Genomic DNA, 22,120 nt, shown 5'->3' with positions numbered 1-22,120 from the left:
GCCATCAGGACAGACATGAGGGGTTGGGTCTTCCTGCACCAGTTAAGACCATCAGGACAGACATGAGGGGTTGGGTCCTCCTGCCTCAGTTAAGGCCATCAGGACAGACATTCAGGAGATATTCCCTACTCAGCTGATTCTACTTTGTGGTAAGTTGATATTAAAACTCATCAACAGCGTTGGCTCTTCCCACTCCTCAGTCATTTTTAAAGTCTGTGGTACTGGCCAGCAAACAGAGCCTCACATACATGCTTGGTAGGCACTGCACAGCTGACCCACATCTGCAGCCTCTCTGTTTCTTTTACACAAAGCGGCAACAACAGATCTATCAAGGACCAACTCTATGGGCGTGTTCCTCCGGGCTCCTCCCATTTCTTACATTCTAACACACTCACACGGCACTGAAAGGATCTCTAAAAGGTAGTCTGCGTCTACTAACAACCTCTTTATTAACAGACTGCTGTGCTCTGGGGACTGGGGTAGACTTCTACATACATAACCTTGATACTTTGCAGAGCCCTTTAGGACAGACATCTTCACCCTCATTTTAAGAAGTTCAGCAACACGGAGAACAGCTCGAGCATCCACAGCTGTCATTAGAGATGGATTTCAAGCTCCAGATATGGGGGCAGAAGCCATCAATCCTCCATAGCCCGGATACTGTTGGGTGAGCTTCTGACCCTTGGGTTCCATTATGTTCTTATAAAGATGTTCACAATCTGAGGACTTGAGGGTAAGTGTGACTGCCAGCTAAATGCGTCTCAGTCACCAGGCCTGTCCCTCCGCATCCCACTTGTCTTTGTTTTTTTGTTTGTTTGTTTTTTGTTTTTTTGTTTTTTGTTTTGCCCAGAAACCCAGTAAGTAAATACCGTCATTATCTGCATCCATCATAGCACCTGACGTCCTATAGATGCTTTGCCCATTTGCTGAATGAGTTGGCCTCTGTCACACAGGTGTGGTAACTGAAGCCAGGTCGTAAGTGGATGGGGCATGTGGAGAGACAAGCAGCAGAGCTGGGATGGGGGTCCAGGTGCAGCATTCTCCATGACCAGGACAGGAAGGCTAGGGACAGCCGCCTCTTGTTTCAGCTCAGACAAGAGCCTCTACCCTTTCCTAGAAGATCAGGACGTTTCTGAGTTGAGCTTTCTTACACAGATTGCTGAAGCTAGTGTTTGGCAGAATGGAAAACTTGGAAATCTGAAGCTCTGGAGTTTTTTTTGTTTGTTTTCTTCTTCTTTTTAAACCAGACAATAGAATAACCTCATCACCTAATCAGCCTGAGTGTAGTTTCTGCCTTAGTAAATCGAGGTGTCACCAGGCTCAAGCCAATCACAGAGCAGGAGAGAGTGAAGATGTGACAGGGTAGTAAAGACAGTTCCGTCAATCTTTATGATCTGCACGGGCAGGTGGTTCCGACATGCCGTCAAACAGTGTAAGGAGTTACCCCGAAACTCCTCCAGCAGAAGATTCTGCAGTCTAATTAGCAGCTTCGCACACTGCCTGGCTCAGGATGTCTCTGGATTCCCCGGGGAAGGCGCCACCGCTGTCTCCCTTCCTCTGACTTTAAGGGCCGTGACTGTACATTTCTCTGCTCACCTGTGGTGATGAAAGAGCATCCGAGTTCCCACGATGTATGAGCCCAGGACTGGGCATGCGTCACACTTCTCAATGCAGGGACTCTGCACTAAAAAGTTATCCTTCATCCTCTGGGAAATGCCAACAGCACGGTACTCACTCTCAACAGCTTAAAATAGTCACATGATAGGTCAGTTGCTTCCTGATTCTGGAAAGCCTGCCGCCCATCTATCCCATTTTATTTCCCTGAGCTTGGAATTGCTTCATAAACCCCCACCATGAGAGCAGAACCCCAGGACTCAGTGCAGACAGCCCAGAGGGTAAGCCAATAGCAAGGACCTAGCCAAGCTTTTAAAACCCTGAGTTCAGAGTCCTAGCAGAGGAGGAACCAGATCAGAGTGGTTGAGTAACTCCTCCAAGATCAATTAGAACTCGTTATTGCTACTATGTATGCAGTCCCCAGGACCCAGAAGCTGTGATCTTTTGTTTTCTCTTTGTTGTTTAACTGTCCTGGGGAGATAGCGGTGATGGCCCCTTGCTTAGCTCCAAGAAAGAAAGGAGAGTTCAATTTGAATCCTTCTACTAGGTAGTCAGCAGACTCTGAGGTGGACATTTAGACATGAGTAACAGTCTCTGCCCTTGCCCTTCAAAGCCCAGCTTCATCCTGTGGCTAAGAATAAACTGAAAAAAAGAAAAAGAAGAAGTCACACAGCTAAACAGACAAGTCCGGCGTTCACCACCCTCCCTGCACATACAACTTCCTCTCACCCTAAAACACACAGTAATCCCATAGTATCCACATGGAATTCATCCCAGAACGTTATAAAGACATCCGAATCCACCCACAGATAATCAAGTTCCTCTTCTCTATAGCGTTCTACGTAACCTATGCGTATCCTCCCAGGAATATTAAATCTGCTATGTCTGACTTGGAGTATTGAATGCTATGCAAATAATTGTTGCTGTGTTGTTTAGGGACCAATGATGAAGAATTCTGTACACGTTCGGTACAGATGTGATTTTTGTACATAGAGTTTCAACCCACAGTTGGCTGAGTCCAATAGAAGGATACAGAACCTGTGGGTGCAGAGGCCGAGTCCTTATGCTCGCCGCCATGAGGAAGCATTCCAACAGCCTCTGCCACGTGACTGGCCAGTGCTCCCAGTCAATTCCTTCACCTGCACTGAACTACCCAGCACTGTCAGGCTCATGTCATGGGTCAGAAGCCTTCACACCACATCCTTGGACATCCCTCTGCACTGCACCTGTGCAACTGTCATGCTCTGTAGTAAGTTCCCACTCACCATCTCTTCCCGACAGCATGCTGGTGAACAACCACTGGCATCCCAAGAAGTACAAGGTCTACTGTCCACCATTTGCTGATTTCCATACTACAAAACCGTAACCTGGCAGGTTTTAAGGTACCAGCATGATATCATCAAACCGGGGGTTGGGGGGGAGATTTTTGAGTGTATACCAATCACACCGGTTCTACTTACAGATGGAATTTGAAAACAGCCCAAGAACCTAGACAATAGACAAACATGGTCAGATATAAGGAAGCATTAACTTTTAAATATGTATTGCCTTTTTGTTAACACCATCCTTAAATTCTGGATTTATGTAATGTGATTTATAATAAGCGTAATGTGTAAATATAATAGCCACACTTTTAACTCCTGGCTCTAATGAGCTGCACAAATGGTCTGCAGGTACCACTGCGTATCACCTTCCTGGTTCCCTGTGACCTATTTGGTGACCTATTTAATGGCCTCCCAGCCTGTCTATCGCCTTCTGATTCCACTGCTCCATCATTTGGGTTATCTTTCTAAACTATAACAGAGTGACTCCCTGCTTCAGAACATTAGCGACTTTTCAGTGCCTCCAGGCAAAGCACAAACCATCTGACTCAAGCCCTGTATGGTCTGTAAGAACCCCCACATTCCCCTTTCTGGCTCTGCCTTCAGCTCCTGTGGTACTTCAAATGATTGCCTTTGCTATTTGATCATGGAGTGGCCTTGAACACACTACCCAACCTCTCTAACCACTGTTTCCTCTCTCTAGACCATAGGGAACTAATAAAGTGGTCAGTGTTTATCCAGTACCCCCAGGACAGGACCAGCACATTTAAGGCCCTTTGATAGCAGAGGCATTCATTCCCAATGCATGAGGGGTCATGAGGGGTCATATGAGATGCTCCGCGGCCTCTGTTGACTACAGATTTCTATCCCCTGTAACAGTTATGTCTGATCCTCCCTTCTCTGCTGCCGAGCTTCCTGGGTGCTCACTTCCCCTTCACTTTTCCCCTAACTGCTCATCCATCCACTCAGCAATAAAGAGACATCATGACTTTAAAGTGGGCAAAGGGGATGGAGAGATGGCTCAGCAGTTAATAGCACTTGCTGCTCTTACAGACGATCTGAGTTCTATCCCCACCCCGGAAGCTGGGCCTGATCTGTGCCTAGGTCACAGAAGTTTTGGTATATGAATGTCACTGTCACAGCAGGTGTGTGAGTAGAGATAAATGGATAGCCAGTCTCTAATTAGGTGACAATAATCCAGTCTGTATCTTAAAAAATAAAAGTCTTTTCTTCCTCTAGCCAAAGTTGAGCTCTAGGTACCCTGGACAACAGATCAAGGCTAGTTCTGTTTCTTCTCCACTGGATACTTCACTGAGACACAGGAGGCTCAAGAAAATACTGTTTCTGGGTACAAAACTTATGAATAGGGTTGAGGAAACCCAGAGAAGGAATTGGAAAGGGAAAGAGTCTCACTGAATTCAGAACCACAAAACAGACACAGGAGGAGCCCAATCTATCCAGGTAAAGGCCAGGAAGGTCCTCGCCCAGGGAAACTCTGCTTCTACTATGGAAGTAAGCTCTTTGGGGACTGCACAGAGAGCCCCTTGAGATTTCAGTGTGGACCCAAGAGATCAATTGTTGCCAATGAATCCCTGATGCCTACTTTGCTAGGATAAAACACTCAGCAGTGTGCATGTGTGAAAGTACACATGACCTACAAGTTCATGTGTGTGCACACATGCACAGGCACTAATGCTGTTGTGTAGATGCAGGGAGCCTGGATAAAACTGGCTAACAAGCCTAGCACACTTCTTTTAGGACTAAGGAAAAGGTAACAGTATTTTGCCACTGAATGGTACTCGTGTCTCAATGCCGGCTTGGCTCAGTTCAAGACGAACAGGAAAATGGATGCCAAGGAGACTCAGAGAAGACAAAAAATTCATGCTGACAGATTTTCTGCACTGTCTAGCTGCATCTCATGGTCCGTTCTCAATGAGGGTACTCATTGTCCACTGTCTGCAACTGGCCTGTGGCAGCACCAGTCTAAGGAATACCAAGTCCTGTATCTTTTAGCTGCTCCCAGCTATCAGTCCTCTACTTTCTGGGCCTTCCGGTACCCCTTAACACAAAGTTTTTATCTCTTTTAAATGGAACCCTTAGGGACAATCTCCACCTGCAATCACCCACACCCCTACATGTAAGATTTGTCACCACTCGCAAATCTCATCTTATGTGATCCTCCTTGCATGAGAGTATGGAAATGGCAGACACTGGTCCATCGGTTTTCCCCTGCAGCATTCTCCAGTACAAGTTGGATCAAATAATACCCAGCTATCACCTAGGGGAGCTAAGGATGCTGGACAAGATGAAGATACCCATGTGTGCTGGGCTGAGGAGAGACCAGCCACCTATTAGGTAGCTGACTGGAACCCTGTCTAGGGGCGGCTCTCTCAGAGTCAGTGGCAACATGTCATTGTCCCTTGATTATGAACCTAGCTGTCTACCTGGGGAAAGGAAACTGAAACTCAAAATAGAAAATCCAACTGGCTCTTCCTGGGGCTTGCCCAACTTTTAAACAGCAAGCCTCGTTTACTCAAAAACTTCCAGTCTTAAGCGCGTCAAGACAGTGTCCAGATACAAACACTGGTCACTGCTGTCTCTCACCTTTCCCTTTTCTTACACTTCAACAGCTGTGGGTCACCCAGGTAAGTCTCTTCTACTACGAACAAGGCACTGCTCCACCAGATGGACTTTCCCCAGGACTGTACCCCAGCCTGGCTCAACTTCACCTTTTCATCAATACAACTATACCTTCCGATACCTTTTCATCAATACAACTATACCTTCCGATACCCGTTAGAAATATCACTTACTTTGCTGTGACGATTTACTACCTTTGTGAAATTAGCCACTGAGTCCTATTGACTTTTGTTTTGGAAAGTCTATGGACCCTGCCTTTTCCACCACAATAAAGAATTACAGTAGAAACCAATGCTAAGGACCAACTTGAGTGTGTTCAAGAAAGGCTGTAGAGCAATAGAAACCAACAACAACACAGAACTCAGATTCCTGCAAAAGTATTTGATAATGAAACTTACTCTTCGGAGAAGGTATATAGGACCATCACACAAGTTGGTAGAGGCTTGTCTAACCCACGGGGGGGTGGGGGGTGGGGGTGTTGTTTTGCAGAAGTGAAAAGAATGTTGTAAAATATCAAGGCAAGCTCATGATTTTCGACATGAAATCTCTAAGACCATTAAGGGAGTGGCCTGACCGCACCCCTCTGGGAGGCCTTGGCTCTGGGTCAGGACCAGAGCTCTTTACACACACCACGGCTAACCATTCTGGAGTCATCTTCCTTTCCCACTGAAGTCCGCTCCACGGTTCAAGGCTAAGCTCCACACTTAGCTAACCTGTATCAACCAAGCCACACATGCCCACACTGAGACCAACTTTTACTACATTACTGTCATAGCCATCTTTGTCGTTCTCTTTGTAACTCAGAAGCAGGCACTGTAAACACACCCTACATGTGCCACCATCAGTCAGGCTTGCGACTGTGACAATCATTGTTAACCTACCACGGGATCCTTTCAGAGGCCAAGGGAGCTCCAAACATCTCAGCACAGCACTCCAGATGGCCGCAGCAGGCAGCCCTGGTAAGGGTGTAAGATGCCATGTCTCTGAGAGCCTGACTATGTCCCCAAGCAGTTCCACTGTGTACCTTACCTGCCTGGCCCTACTGAACAAGCAAATTTATAGCATTTGAAGTAATATCAACAACACCAACATCTCTATGGGTTGTTTTTTTTTTTTCCTAGAAGCTGATAGCCACAGGTATGAGCCTTTGACCTAATAAGTGCCAAATAATTGCTTGAATGTCTGAATAGAAAACATTAATATGATAATAACTAGCATTTACGTAATGCCTCACTACAGGGTACCACAGTTACTTAATTCTCTCAACAGCCAGAGGAGTAGGTATGGCTTTGCTGCTCAGCCTCCTTAGGAGATCCTGAGGAGCAGGGAGATAGTTCCTTATTCAGAGTGGGCTGTCAATCTATAGAACTGTAATGAAGAGTCTGGTGAAGAGACCAGGGCCAGGAGAGTGTGCAGTTTGCAGCACTTGCGTCATCACTTGCACTGTGGCTTTCTTACCAGGCCCTGTGGCTAAGCCTTGCATCCTCTCCACCATCACTGCTTTTCTTCCTTCCTGGTGGGTTAATTAATCCTCCTCAACGCTGGGCAGCAGTAATAGGATCAAGAAGAAAGCCTCTCCTGAGCTCCCAAGGGTGGCTGGCAGGAGCCCAGGAGGAGATGGAGCACAGCCTTCAGTCTGTTAATTGTTCGAGAGCAAATCATCTGTCAGCGGGAAGCGGAGAAAAAGACGCTGCTGAATTCAGAGCCGGAACAATAAATAACACTCAGAGCTGTGCCCCTGAGGAAAATAAAGCTGCCCACATTCGCTTCTTGGGAAAACAAAGATGTTCAGAGTTCTGCAAGCCTGAGGATGTATGTGGCACGAGGCAGTAGAAAATACCAACCTGTTCAGACCGGCTGGCTCTTGGATCAGCTCAGGGCCAGTAGATCTCTACCTCTCACTCTGCATACAGCTCAGGAAAGTTCTTCTTAACCGGAAGGTCTCCTGGGCAGGACTAGAGGGGCCCCTCACCTCTCTCCTTGCTTCCATACACTTAGTTCCCAATCTGCCCTAAGCAGCTGCTGTGGACTGAGACCAAGTCGGAGCCTCTGGCTTCTAGTCCAGCTGTACTCCGAAGCCTTGCTCTCGACTTCCCCCATGCACCAAGTTCCTCCTGGAAGCAGGCTCCTCCCAACACTTCCAACTTACTCTTGACATCTTCTTTCCTCCCCACCAAAGATGAATTTACCTGTCTAAATCCTTCTCAAGGATGAAGTCCTATAACCATTTCCCCACCCCCAGAGCTCCCAGGGACCCTGTGTCCACCCAGAGGGACAGTATTCTGGGCTGACAGTGGAAGGGACGGGGAGTCAGATTTCTGGTCCAAGGTAACAGGTTCAATGCTGAACTCAGCTACTTAGGACTGGCGTGGTCTCAGCTGTGATCCTCCTGGGCTGTTTACAAGTCTCCTTCTCTTCTAATGGAATGAGTGAGGACTGAAAGCCCCTGCTACATAGAGCTGTGTGAAGACTGAACTTCCTGATATGTGTCAGCTGCTGAGGGCAATGCTCAGGGAGAGAGAGCAAAGGTGGCCACCCATCACACCTTACAGTGTGGGCAGAGTTGGCGCCCATCTTTCTTGGAGTTCTTGGAAGAGTAGTCCTTCTCCTCATGCCTGTTTACTCATCCCTTAGCCCTGTGTTCTCAAACACCCAGGAAAGAGGTTTACCCCTGTCCTTGTGGTTGAGGCTTGCAGTACCTGCTACCATGCTCACTGTGAGAGGGCATCACCATAGGGTTTGTTTTGACTAGTGACATATGAGAAGGGACAGGCTACCAGCCACAGAAAGAAGGTCCTGGACACATTACAGGGCTTCACCAGCTCCCTTCCCCCTCTACCACGAGCAGAACATGTCTCAGATATGGGGTGTTTCTTTGTCTTGCACCCCAGAAGGCAGAGCATAGTTTAGAACAGGGTCAGACACCACTGGCCAGAGACTAGCATACACTATCAACAAAAGTAAGTATTTGATTGCAAGGGCTGGGCCTTTTGGATTTTTCCTGCCTACAACATAACTTGGTGAGATCTGCTTAAACAGAAATCGACATCTGTTCCAGGAATGAATGAATGAATGAGTGTATACAACAGGTTTTATCCAGTTTCCAGCCCAGATCAAGGCTTGGAACACACAGGCAAATTGACTACTTTAATCATGTATTCTTTCAATGCTGCTTTCAGATATTTGTTCTGAAATAAGTATCTTATAAATAAAAGCTAGGCAGCAATTCTATTACCGGACACATCAGAGTAACCTTTCCCAGATATAATACTATAGGAAGTGTCAGGGTAAAGAATGTAATTCAGAGGGAGAGCACTGTGTTCTGTGTACTTTTGACCCTAGGTTCCATGCCCAGAAAGGCAAAAGTCAGCAAGGAGTTACAAGAAAGGCCATTTTCTGATAGACGCTATTTGCAAGGTTTCAAGTATGCCAGCCAGACACCACACCTCCACAGTCCAAGGAATGAAGCATGTTTTCCAGACATGGAAACTGCAGTTTAGACACCATGTGAAGGTCACCAGAGACAACAGTGGTGGCCAGATATGAATCCCGTCTGCCTACGTGTAAAGGTCACACTATGGCCCCGAAAGAACACTGTCATAAGAAAGTGTTTGGGGGACCACCCAAGCCATCCAAGCATCCTCCCATTCTGACTGACAAACTTTATGGAGTCAACCCAAAACACAACATCCATATGGACATTAAGCAGACTGTCAATCATTTGGTCTTAGAAAATGTATTTGTTTAACCAGATTTTTTTTTTATCACAAGATCTTAAAATATGTACAGGAAAGATATGCCACTTTGGTTAATGGGAAAGGGGGAAGAAGAAAGAATAGTTTTTACCTAGGGTCTTTAGTTGCATTTCTGTTACTGTGATAAAATATCCCAACACAAAGCAACTTAAAGATGAAGCTATTTGGCTCATAGTTCTAGGTTAGAGTCCATTGTTTCAGAGAAGTCAAAGGCAGAAACTTGGAGAATCACATCATAGTCAAGAGCAGAGGGAGAATAAATGTCTAGATCCTTTTTTGCTTGCCTGCTCAAAACTAGGGAGTGGTGCCACCCATAGTGGGCTGTGTCTTCTTTCCTCAATTAATAATCAAAGCAGTCCCTCAAACACATGCCCACAGGTAATTCTAGGTTGTGTCTGAGTTGACAATTAAAACTGACCAGCACAGGGTCAGTTCAAACCTGCAAACATACAGGACAAAGCAGGGAGCTAATGAGAGAAGAGGAATCAATGGGTGTTGGCACCTGAGGCCAGAGAGAACGGCTAGCTGCTTCAGGGGATTGTCACTCCACAAGGCTGCCAGGCTGCTAGAAGAAGGACATCTGGACCAAGGGGAAGTCCTCAAAGGTTTCATTGTTGTCAACAAAGTCAAGGCATGTTGACTTGCCCTGAAACACTCATAATTTCTCACAGACACCGAAGAAGACTGAATGCTTGGAAGACAAAGAGGGATAGGATGCCAGTATATACCATAAGAACAGTGTGCTTCTGAGGGGAAGGACAAGGAGAGGACAGGCCAGCTGGGGTGAGGCAGCAACACAGAAGCACACTCCTTTCCATGCCTTTGCTTGGGCTGCCTTCCCTCTTCCCATCTCAGCAAGAGTCAAGTCAAAAGCAAGCACTGATAAGGAAAAGCCATTTGTTCCCGAATAAACTTCATTACTCTGCTAAATATCTTGACTGGATTTCATTTGATTCTACTCAGTCTCAATTCAATATTGTGCTTGGCCAGCTTAACCTTTTAAAAGGAGTTTTATTGATGGCATGTTATGGGGACATTAGCATTTCTCAAAAAAATTAAAGAAATAAAAAGAATTAAATTGCTTTGCTTAGCGATCTTAATTATCTGGAATAATTAGCTCTAGTCAATTCCCCCACAAGAGCTCTCCCGAGAAATCAGTGTTTGGGGAAACAGAAAGAAAGGAGGGCGCCAAGCTCGGGACAAAAGCAAGCATTTGGCAAGTTATTTGGGAATATCTAATTAACCCCGGGAGTGAAGCTGACAGTCACATCCACTTTCTTAGTGCTTAATTATTAAAAGCAAATAAAGAAAGTAAATACTCGGGGAGTCAGTCTATTGGGTCTGGAAAATAGGAGTCACTCTGTGCCAACAGACACAATAATCCCCAAACACACAGGCGTGTGCTTCTGTGCCTTCTGAGATAGTCTTCTACATCTCCGCTGAAAGGCTCCTCCCAGCCAGAGAACACCATAGCCCTTACAACCCTACCGTGGTTCCTTAGGTAGTTGTGTGCCCTCCCCATGCCCAGAGGACAAGCACTACGAAGTTTGGTTTAGCAGACACCTCTGCAGACGTAGAATCCTGGCCACATTGTTAGGGGCGAGTGTGCCAGAGTGATCTGCAGAGTATGAATAGTTCATATTCAACAAATCCTTCCTTCTTTTCTTTTTCTATTTTCATATGTGTGTGTGCACATGTGTGCATGTGAGTATACATGAGTGTGTGTACATGAGTGCATTTTTTGATATGTATAGGCACATGTGTGCACGTGCATGCAGAAGCCAAAGGTTGATGTCAGGAATCATCCACCCTTCATCGGGCTTCCACAATATTCAAGAAGGCAAGTTCTCTCAGTCAAACACAGAACTTGCCAATATGGATGGCTAGCTCCCTAGCTACCTTTTCCTAGGGGTTCCCTTGTCTCTTCCTTTTGCCTTTCTGAGGCTGGAATTACAGGTGTGAAGCTGTACCCAATGGTCATTTTACATGGGTTCTGAGAATCTGGGCTCCAATCTTAACTATGGAGTCATCTCCCAAGTTCCCTTCTTTGATTTGTTGCTTTGTTTCATTTCTCCTTTCTCCTCTTCCCTCCCTCTCTCCGTTTCTCCTTTTCCCTCTCTTTTTCAATCTTTTTCTTGTTTTGGTTCCACCATTACAGGCATTGATCCCAGAGATGACGAGCCCAAACAGTTTCCTCCTTATAAATTTGTCATTAAGCATGAGATCGATTTCCAATAAAACAGGGTAAATAGCAGCACAGTGGTGGAGGAACCCCACCCCACCCCCATGCAGGAATGCTGTCTTGTTGCCCCTGCAGAACCCCACTGGAGGGAAGAGTTTGGGTTCCGAGGGTCTATCCTTAGGTTTGAAAGCTCCAGATTTTTCTTAAATCCTAGAAAAGGGCAGAAGGAGGAAAGGAAAAGGCAACCTCTACCGCTCACAGGGCCTGCTGGTGTGACCTCAGAGATGTCACACCAGCAGGCCATATCCTGAGGAGAGTGGAATTTGTGGGCCTCTGTGGGATGTTTATCTCCTAACACTGAGTAGGAATTCAGTGGGCGAGGAAAGTGTGAAGGCACAGTCAACGGGAGCCATGATGGGACTGGAATGCAGGGCTGTTAGGTTTTCTACACCCCAGCTTCTCCAGGTATGGGTCGTGACCCTGCGTGGGGCCAGGTAAATAAATGTGGATGCTGTTAAAGAAAATAGCAACAGTAAAATATTTCTAAACAATCGAAAATCAATTCAAATCAAGTGTACAATGCGTCTGACTGTGCCTGCCCCATGTTATACTACGTGACTGTACTTCATCCTAATGTCATCTGAGGTGTCTCTGACTGTGCCCACCCCGTCATACCACGTGACTGTACTTCTTCTTTACTTCACCTGAAGCATTTCTGACGGTGCCCCCACCGGTGTCGCATCAAATGACAGCACTTCTTCCTTACTTCCGACATTCACTTTGTTCTACACACATCAAGTGTTAGGGAACACTTTCCAAGAACCACAAGACTGATGTGTGTTAAGAATAGCAGTGTTTCCATTGTACTTACCAAGCTGTCTGCTCTTATGGAAGGCTACGGTTTAAGATAGAGAACAAAACCCTAATTGTTTGCCACCACCCTTCCCCAGCATGTATCTAGTAGACATTTGAATGTATCATGTTAGATTGTTCGCTTTTAAAACTTGCTGTCTCACTTTTCTTTAAAAAAAAAAAAAGATTGAATTCTGATTTGGGATTAGAACATACTTTCCAACAATTTCTGAAATGGCCTTTAACATAGTTCTGCCATTTTGTACTAGGCATTTACGCAAAGCAACATTCTCAGTATTGATGGTCATAAAAATCAAAGAATATAGATCAACTCTGAAAAATGTTGAATTATGCTCTTCATCCCATAGTATTGAATATTTTGCCAGGACTTAATTCTTTATGTAAAATTAAACAGGCACTTTAGCCCCATTAGTATGAAATTTGCTTTCATTGTTAATAAATGGCAAAATTATAAATATTCCAAAAAAATTTTTAAGAGAAATCTTTTTCTTTACAAAAAAAGCATTGTTTCCCAATAATCTTTCATTTATTCATTTATTTTTATTTTGTTTTATTGTATTGGCTAGGATTTCTTTCTCTTTTTTTGGAAAAAAATCTCTTTATGAAATCACAGATGTTTGGTTTATATATTTGTATACCAATATACTTGGGGTCATGTTGAAATTTCTCCGTTGAAAAGGGTTCAAGGTAGAAATGCTGCTGTCAGTAATGCACTCTCCTGTAATATGTAGCATTAGCTTCCCATTACTATAAGGAGACACCAGAGAAAACCCAACTTATAAAGACAGAAGTCTACAATCCCCTTCAAAGGTGTGCCTCCAATGACCACAGGACTCCCAACCAGGCTTGACCTCCTACAGGGAAGCCTTTGATAGCTAGTCCATTGAGAGACACTAAAATCTAGTTCCTGGTACATGCATGTAGAGGGTTAGGGTAGGGAGACCCAGCATCCCTCTAACTAACCTTCCCCATGTGCACAGCATCCCACGAACCTTCTCACCACCAGCCTTCCTTTCCTCTGAATGCTTTGTTCATTGCTCTATTTTGGTCCTAGGTGTCTAAGAGAAAACTTTCTAGAGCTATCTTCCATCCTCTCTCCTACCCTACCACACCTCCAGCCAGCAAGTCCCAAAGGTTCAGCACCCAAACATCAGTGCCACCACCATCATCTTTCCCCTTGGATGGTAGCCATCACCCGGCAGCCTCCTCAGCCCCTCCAGCCTCTCTTCCAGCCAACACTGGGCAGGAGATAGTCCAAGCTCCCAGACTTGTTCTCAAGGACTTTTGAGCCTCGGTCCTGCTCTACATTTAACACTCACCCACTTCTCTATTTCATATCCCTCTTAGAGACCCTAAACAGCCCACAGTTTGGTTAGTGTTCTGTGTAGTCCTTTTCTTCAGTGGCTTCTCTCCTCTTCCCTCCCACTGTCTGTCTTCCTGAGCCCTCTTCCCAGCATTCCCCTGTGCTTTTACCCATAGCATTTAGTTCAAGCATCTTCCTTTCAAGTCCAGGTCCCCTAGCTCCCTCCTGTACTTCCATACCCCACCCCATGTCTGCCCTCACCTCTCCTTATGCTAACAGTCATCACCCAGTCCATGTTGTAAGTGACAATCCTGGTGCTTGGTGCTTACTGTGCATTCACACTGGCCGGCTGAGCTGCTCCAGGCCATATTCCTTTTGACAATGGAAAAGCCCAACTTGAGCCACAATATGCTGTCTCCAGATGCACCAGGAGGACCAGAACAGCTAGGCTTTCTGGAGAGTGCAACCATGTCCCTTTGTTTTTATGTGTTTAATGGTGTGTTCTAAAAGGCAGAGGGAAGCAGCCTGAGGGATCCCAGATTATCTAGGCTAATTTAGCTCTGCCTGGCTTCTTCAAATAACCATTGGAGAGACACAGGATCTCTCTGAACCCCGGTGACTTGTCTATAAGAGTTCTTTTCTTAAGGAGAAAAATAATTCTGTAAAGCTCTAGCATAGTAACTAATGTGACTTCAATACCCACAAAGCCTAGCACTGTTGCTTCTACAACTGGCAAACACAACTCACAGATCTCTCGTTATATAGAACTTAGCTTTTTCATCTATCATTCCTAACTGTAATTATTGCTTTAAAAAACACGAGCTTCTCTTTTTGTTCCCTCTGAGACAAGGTCTCCTGTTGCCCGGACTGGTCCTGAACTCACTGTAGCACTAAGAGTGACCCTGAACTTCTGATCTTCCTGTCCCCATTTTGGAATCATAGGCATGTGCTGTCTCATTTGGCTTATGCAGTGATGCGGATCAAAGCCAGGGTTTCGTGCATGCTGAGCAAGTACAAATATCACCGCCCCCAGCTTTCTTCTTTAAGCGTGTATTACATGCTGAGCATGTACAAGGTCCCCAAGGTACCTTTCCTGCTTAGTCTTCATGATGGTGACGATTATGAGGGTCAAACACATTAAAAATTCAGTTCCTTTAACACATCCAGTCTCTAGAAGAAAAAAATTCAAAATCTCTCTCTTTTTTTTAAGTTTGAATTCGCTTAGCTATGAGTTCCTATTTTTAAAAAAATCAAGATTAAGTTACATACTTTCTTACATCAAAAGGGAAGAACCAGAACACACATTCACAATCTGAACAAAGCAAAACCAAATCCCAACTGCATAAATAATTCACTGCCCAACCAATGCCTGGGATCCACTCAGGAACTTCTGGGCTCCTCCAAAGGGTTTGGGGCTCTTCTCCAGCTCCTCCATCACAACGCACACAGCTGGTGTTCTAGACTCTGGCTGGCTCACTCTACTTACTCTGCTGCTGTCCTTGGTGGTCATCCCATGGCACCGGCATCTCCAAAATGCTGGAGTCCTCTGCTGTAACTGGACTGTACATTCACCAATAGTGACACATAGGCTCTCTTCATGGTGCCCAGCCTCAACCTCTCTCTATTGATTCCTTAAATCAAGCCTCAACTTCTCTCTACTGACCCCTTACATCCCATGCCTTCAGCTGCTCCTGAAGCGGCAGCTTTCCCAGTGGCCTCTCCTGACCTCACACAGTGCCAAGCCTCAGCTTCTCTCCAGGATCCCTTCATGCTTTCAAAACCAGTGCCACCTTAACTACCAAGTGACTCTATACTACCGAGATTGGCTTCCAGCATGATGTACAGCCTTGGCTGACTCTGGAACACATCTTCCGTGTGCTCCCGGGAAACACTTCCCAGAAGACTTACAGCAGAAGAAGTCGGGTCTCAGGACTAAGACATTTGTGGGAGATGCTTGCTAGGAAGCAGTGCTTTGACCCAGATTAAGTCTGCCAGAGTCAAGGACTCTGGTTCCCTTACCTCACAATCTTCCCAGCATGGCCATCCGCTGAGAATTAACATTCCGTTTTAGGGAATGTTAATTGCTTCTTATTTAAAAAAGTTGTTTTATAGATTGTACATAAAGTTGGAGAGATGGGGAGTAGGAAGCCTGGGCTTGAAAGTCTGACATTCTGAGGGAAAGTCTTTGGTGGTTTAGATGAAAAACATCCCCCAAATGCTGAGGGATTTGATCATTCTGTCTCCAGTTGGAGGTAATGTTTGGGAAGGTAAGAGGTGTGGCTTTGCTGGAGATAGGCTTTGAGCATTTGCTCAGTCTGCTTTCTGCTTGTGGTTGAGGATGTAAATGCTCAGCCTCCTGCCTAGGCTGCCGTGCCTGTTCGCCGTCATGCTTTCCTGCCATGATGAACTCTTACCCCTCCGGAATTGTAAACCAAAATAACTCTTTCTACAAGTCTTTTTTTTTTTTTTTTGACTTAGTGTTTATCTCAGCAACAGAAAGGTAACAAATACCAAATCACATGTCCTGATTTTTTTGGTTTGGCTGGTTTTTGTGGGGTTTCCTTTCGTTTTGTAATTTCACAGCTACTCTCATTTTGCCTGAATGTGTGTATATGAATCACGTGCATGCCTGGTACCCAGGAAGGCCGCAGAGGGTGTCAGATGTCTTGGATCTGGAGCTACAGATGGCTGTGAGTCCCCATGTCAGCGCTGGGAATCAAACCTGGGTCCTTTACAAGAGGAGCCAGTGCTCTTAACTCCCAGCCACACAGGTCCTGTTTTTAAGGTTCTCATGAGAAGAACTCATGGACAGATTAACTGTACACCAGGAACAAGTCAAGTCTCCGTTTATTCAGAGTCCCCACACCTTGGAGCTGTTCCCAGTCCCTTGTCCGGAAATCCTGCTTCGTTCTGTTCCCCAAAGTGCCTGAGAATCCTCTTCCCGGCAGTCTCATGATCACAGGCATCAAGAGATACCCATTCTGCCATGGCCAGCCTCCCAGTCTGGGCTGAGAAAGAGCTGGCTGCATTGCTGCTGCTTCCGGTCAGATCCTATCTGTAGAACCAGAGACATTCAGTGCCCACCTCCCACCAAGCAAGGGCGCTTCTCCCCTGACCCAGCTCCTGTGCCACCTTCTCCTCCCATTACTAATGCTCCAGATGGGCTGGAAGGAAGGCCTCAGGCAAATATTGGCTCTTGAAAGGTTAATAATTTACAAATGAACTACAGCTGATAAGAAGTCCGGGCTTCTGCTGCCAGGATACAGGGGGAACGTGATACGAATGCAGTCGGCCTCCTACTGCAGGAACAAAGCACGAGGAGGCAGGAGACCCCCTTTATAAAAGCTTCAGAAACGTGGTTAAGATGCTTGCTCCCTCATGTAACAGTGGGAGTTGTGAGATAGGGGATTTGGTCAAACCACACCAAAAACGTGTGGTAGAGGCAGCCCACCCCAACCCCCCCCCCCGACACACACAAGTCTATGCTGCCTCGGCTCAGTCCACACTTCAAGCCAGGAAGCACAGCCATTTTCTTTATTCAACTGCACATACCTGCCACCTCACCTCCTCTACTTCCCACACAGCTCCTCTCTGGAGATACAAGCGCTCCCGCAAAGGCAGGTGCTTCGATTGGCTCCTCTATGGGGGTGGGGGTGGGGGAGAAAGTTCATTTCATAAGCCATTTGGGAATGCATGGGACTTCAGAAGGCCTCTAAAAATTGCAGGGACAGCCTGCACATTCGGGAGCCTGGAAGAGACCACAGCAAATAGCCTGAAAAGGTGGCTGCAAAGAGAGGAGGAAATGAGGAAGAGGGGGAGGACTGTCTGCATGAGGGATCATCACAGTGAAATCCATGGGGACAGGTGAGGACCAGGCAGAAATGGCAAGGTGGGAGCCTGTTGCTGGGTGGAAGTGGCAGGGTGGGAGCCTGAGGGATCATCTGTTGCTGAGCACTGACCCATGGTCTGGACTGATACACATGACGATGTGTTCAAAAGAGAGGACATTTAATCATTTCAGGGTTTTTCTCCAATAGAGGACAAGAGACTCCTCTCATGAATCTCTACTAAGAGGTCCCCCATGAGGCAGCAGGATGGTGATGCTGGCCTTGTCCTAGGCTGGTCTCACCCTATAACCCAGCACAGAGACCAGCCCAGCACAGAGGCCCACCCAGCACAGAGGCCAGCCCAGCACAGAGACCAGAACAGCACAGAGGCCAGCCCAACACAGAGGCCAGAACAGCACAGAGGCCAGCCCAACACAGAGGCCAGCCCAGCACAGAGACCAGAACAGCACAGAGGCCAGCCCAACACAGAGGCCAGCCCAACACAGAGGCCAGAGGAGGAGACGAATGCTTACAAATCACCTATATGATCACTGTCTCCGCATCTCTTCCTGTTGCTGTGATAAAACACTCTGACCAAAGCAATTTAAGGGACAAATTGCTTGTTTTGCCCTTGGGTTTTCATCCCTGCCCATCTTGGTAGGGAAGCCACAGCAGCAGGAGCAGGTACTTGAGGGGACTGTGCATATTGCATTCTTAGTCAAGAAGCAGTTAAAGGTGAAAAGTGGTACCCAGATCCCTTTCTCCATGTGCACAGTCCTGGGTCTCTGCCTAGGGAATGATGTCACCCAAAGTAGATGGGGCTACTCTACCTCAATTAGTTCAGTCAGGATAACCCCTCACAGGCACAGACAAGTCCAGAGGCCCAAATCCCAGGTGATTCTAGATTCTATAACATTGATGATCAACACTAACCATCAGGTATACACATACATGCACACACATGTGCACAGATGCAAACACACTCACATACCTAAGAGGGGAACCAGAGACCATACCAAAGATTTGCAGAATGGGTGGGATCCAATGCTGAGGGTTCTAGTGGGAAGTCCTTGAACCCTGTGCTCCCTATTCTGAAATGTTCTTCCTGATCACAACCACATACTTCCCGTGTTTGCCCATTCATCTTCCCAGAGGTTCCTGGCCAGAGGCGCTGCCCTCCCTGTGTCCTGGATAACTATTGCCCTTGGCCAGAGAGGTCTCAGCAGCTGTGTTGCTGGGGAGAGTTCCCTAGTTACAGTTACTCAGCTCAGAGGCTGGGCTTCCTACATACAGCATGATGTATGACATCACATTTTCTATAAGGTGAAGGTCTGTCCAGAAAAGCAAAGTGTCACAGACAGAGAGCCACCCAGTCAGGGAGCTCTGAAGGAAGGGCCCAGGTTCTGGGACGGGCCCTGTGAAATTCTGTAAGAGTACATGCTGCTTAAATCTAGATTAGCTTTGATTTAATTTACTTGAAAGCTAATGATGCTAATTAGCACTATCCGTATTAATGCTAATGAATATTAATTACCTAGTTGATGGACAGAGACCTAATTCAACCCTATTCAGATACCTGCTTCCTGCCCATGCCTCTAGCTAGAGGCATCTGGTTCTCAAATCACACACAGCCCTGTATTCACGGATTAATTTTTCTCTCTTGCCAGTTATTTCCCTCTTGCCTTCAAAGAGGGACCATGAGGTCTGTAAAGGGAGAAGCCACATCTTATCTCTCATTTTAGCTCATACGCCCCAGTACTTACACATAACGGTTCTCGATAAACAGTATTTGTGGAGCGGATGAGCAAATGCATGATGGGACATAAGTTGAGATGAATAAATTATCTCAGGTGATGGTATTTGATATTTTCCAAGGAATGTCCTGATCCTTGAAGCCAGGCACACTCAAATGTGACCTTCTCCGCTGTTTCAAGAGATGCCAGGCCACACAGGGAACGTGAACTTGAGGAGTAAGCAGACTCTGACCTTGAAGTTTCCTTGGACTGAGGGCAGGGGTATTAGAGGGCAGGGAGGGGGTGTTGTTTCCATCAGGGGACACATCCAGTACAACTCACCGGCAGAGCAGCAGAGGTAAGAAAATCACTCAAGACACATCTGCCCTAATCTTGCAACAAGATCATGTTAAAAGCAATTTTTCAAGCCTGAGTAAGATGTTTATGGTCTGATAGATGATGGCTGGCAAACTCATTTTATCATAAATATCACAGCAGATAATACACTTCAGTATAAATGATGCGTCTGCCTTTGCCAGATCTCGCCATGAGTAATGTCCCTCCGATACCGGCTTCTAAAAGATAAACAAATTATGGGTGGTAATTACCCGAAGTTTGATTTTCTTTTTTATGAGCTTTCCTTCACCCTAATCACACTCAGGGTGGGAAGACGGAGACATGAATGGGTCTTAAAGTGGAGAAGCAAAGGGCCTACTTCCCCGCTGTGGGGAAGCTGAAGACTGAGCGTGTTTCCATAGCTCCGGGATAAAAGGAGAGACACAGTAAGTAGGAAATAGACAGGAAGCAGAGGATTGGGATGGGGAGAAGGCAGCGACTCCTCCAGTATATGCTTATTTAGACTATGCTTATGCCATAGACAAACCCTTTCTTTGATCCATACACTTATGAACATGGGCTGTACATACAGCTGCTCCCACCCCAGCTCAGGTTTCTCTCTGCATACCTTGAGGCCCACCGAGGCTCCAGCCCTTGACTGATCATTCTGAGCGCTGCCATCTAATCTATTGCCTGCTGGCATAGCATGACGCCTGCAGCCATTTTTGTTGTTCTTGTTGCTCATGATTCTTGACTCTGGCAAGTCTAAGAGAACGATCCAGGGAGCCCAGTGGATATAAACTTGGCAGAGAGAAAGTAAAGCAGCCAGTGGCCTAAAGCCAGAGCATCCCCGGTGAGGACCAGGGTTCAAATCTGCAGACTGGCTCTGGACTGGAAAGAACCTAATGTCAACAGGGCAGATGTAACAAAGTTCCACAAAGCAAAAGACTGGACATCCAGACCGAAATGGTGGCTGAGCTCCCTCCAAGGGCTCTACCTACCACTGAGTCCTCCCTGTGAGTCCTCCCAGTGAGTCCTCCCTGGTCTCTCCCTAGGACCATATAGTAAGCAACAAGCCTTGGTACTCTCATGCCTCTAGTCAGTGTCCAGGGTCACATGTTGTCCTGGGCACTCTCCTAGGACAATGTCACCGTCAATTAACCCCACACCGTGCACCATTGTGACCTCAACTAAATAAAGCTGCCTGATTCCATTTCTCAGTAGGATTTCATTGTGTGGTTCTTCACGGGACATGAGGTTTTGGGGGGACACAGTTCAACACAGCCCAGTAAGGAACCAAGAGCCAAGCTGCGAAAGAAGACTGAGAAACCTAAGCAGAGAGAACTAGAGGAAGAGAGAGAGACTGAGGAGGGGATTGAGAAACAGAAAAGGAAGCCTGGGGGGAGATGAAGGGAGGGATGGAGAGGTGTGAGAAAGGGTAAAGAGGATGAAGAGGAAGGGGGAAAGGAAGGGAGAGGGCAGGGTGGAGTGGAAGGGGTCAGGAGGGAGAGGAGCCTAGGAATGCAGCAAAAACACTCACATGCTGATCCTGAACACTAAATGTAGACAAAGGATCAGCTCAGTGTTTAGTGAATTTCCCCCAAAATGCACACTTCTCACAGACTGGGCCCAGCAGCAGCCTAACACTGTTTACTGAAACCAACTACATTATAACAAGCAGTCTATGTGTGTTTTAGATTTGCTATGTCCAGGGTCTATTAAAGGACTGTAAGCTGGGGGTCCCTAAGACCTATGACACCTGCATATCCCACTTTCCCCCCATGACTCTGACTCCAGGGGCTTCCAGTTTTATAGCTGAGAGCGAGAGCATGACTGTTGGGGAAAACAAGACATTATTCACGGCAGCAGCAGTGTGGTCATGTGCTCTGTTTACCTCCTCTAGAGAAGAAAGCAGGCCACCCAGGAGCTGAGATGAGAGCTCCCCCTAAAGAGCAAGCTCTGAGGGCTGCAGGGCCGCTGCTACCATTCATCCAAGCTGTCATCTATGTTACTTTCCAGCTTCCATACTCTGGTCTGCTCCAGCTTCCTGGAATTTTTCAAAGCCCTCTAAAGAGAGACTGTCAGAGTAGCATCAGCCAAAATAGACCCTGGACATAGCAAATCTAAATTAACAGGAAGGAGGCCTTGGGGCTGGCAAGAGAGTTCCTGGGGCAGGGGGAGGACAGAAAGAGTGAGCACATATATTTGTGCCTCTTTGTTTGTAGGTGTGCACTGCATGCTTGTGTGTGCATAGTCGTGTGTGTGTGTATGTGTGTGTGTGTGTGTGTGTGTGCGTGTTTCTGTGTGTTTTCAAAAGCAAGCAGAGGCAAAAGAAAGGCTCTCAATATACACTAATTCATCTCCGAGTCTCTGGCCTCTGGAATATTCTTTATCACTGGAACAGTCACTCACTCGCTTGGCAGAAAGTCATAGAACAGGCATAATTTATGAATGAGATCACCCTTGCTTTTATTTTCTTTTGCCATATTAGAAATGAATGAGTTTGGCTTTAGGGTAATAGTCCCCCCCCCATTC

This window comes from Grammomys surdaster, unplaced genomic scaffold (genome assembly GCF_004785775.1).
Source record: "Grammomys surdaster isolate TR1022 unplaced genomic scaffold, NIH_TR_1.0 130, whole genome shotgun sequence".
In the NCBI taxonomy this organism is placed as follows: Eukaryota; Metazoa; Chordata; class Mammalia; order Rodentia; family Muridae; genus Grammomys; species Grammomys surdaster.
This window is presented reverse-complemented; position numbering follows the sequence as displayed.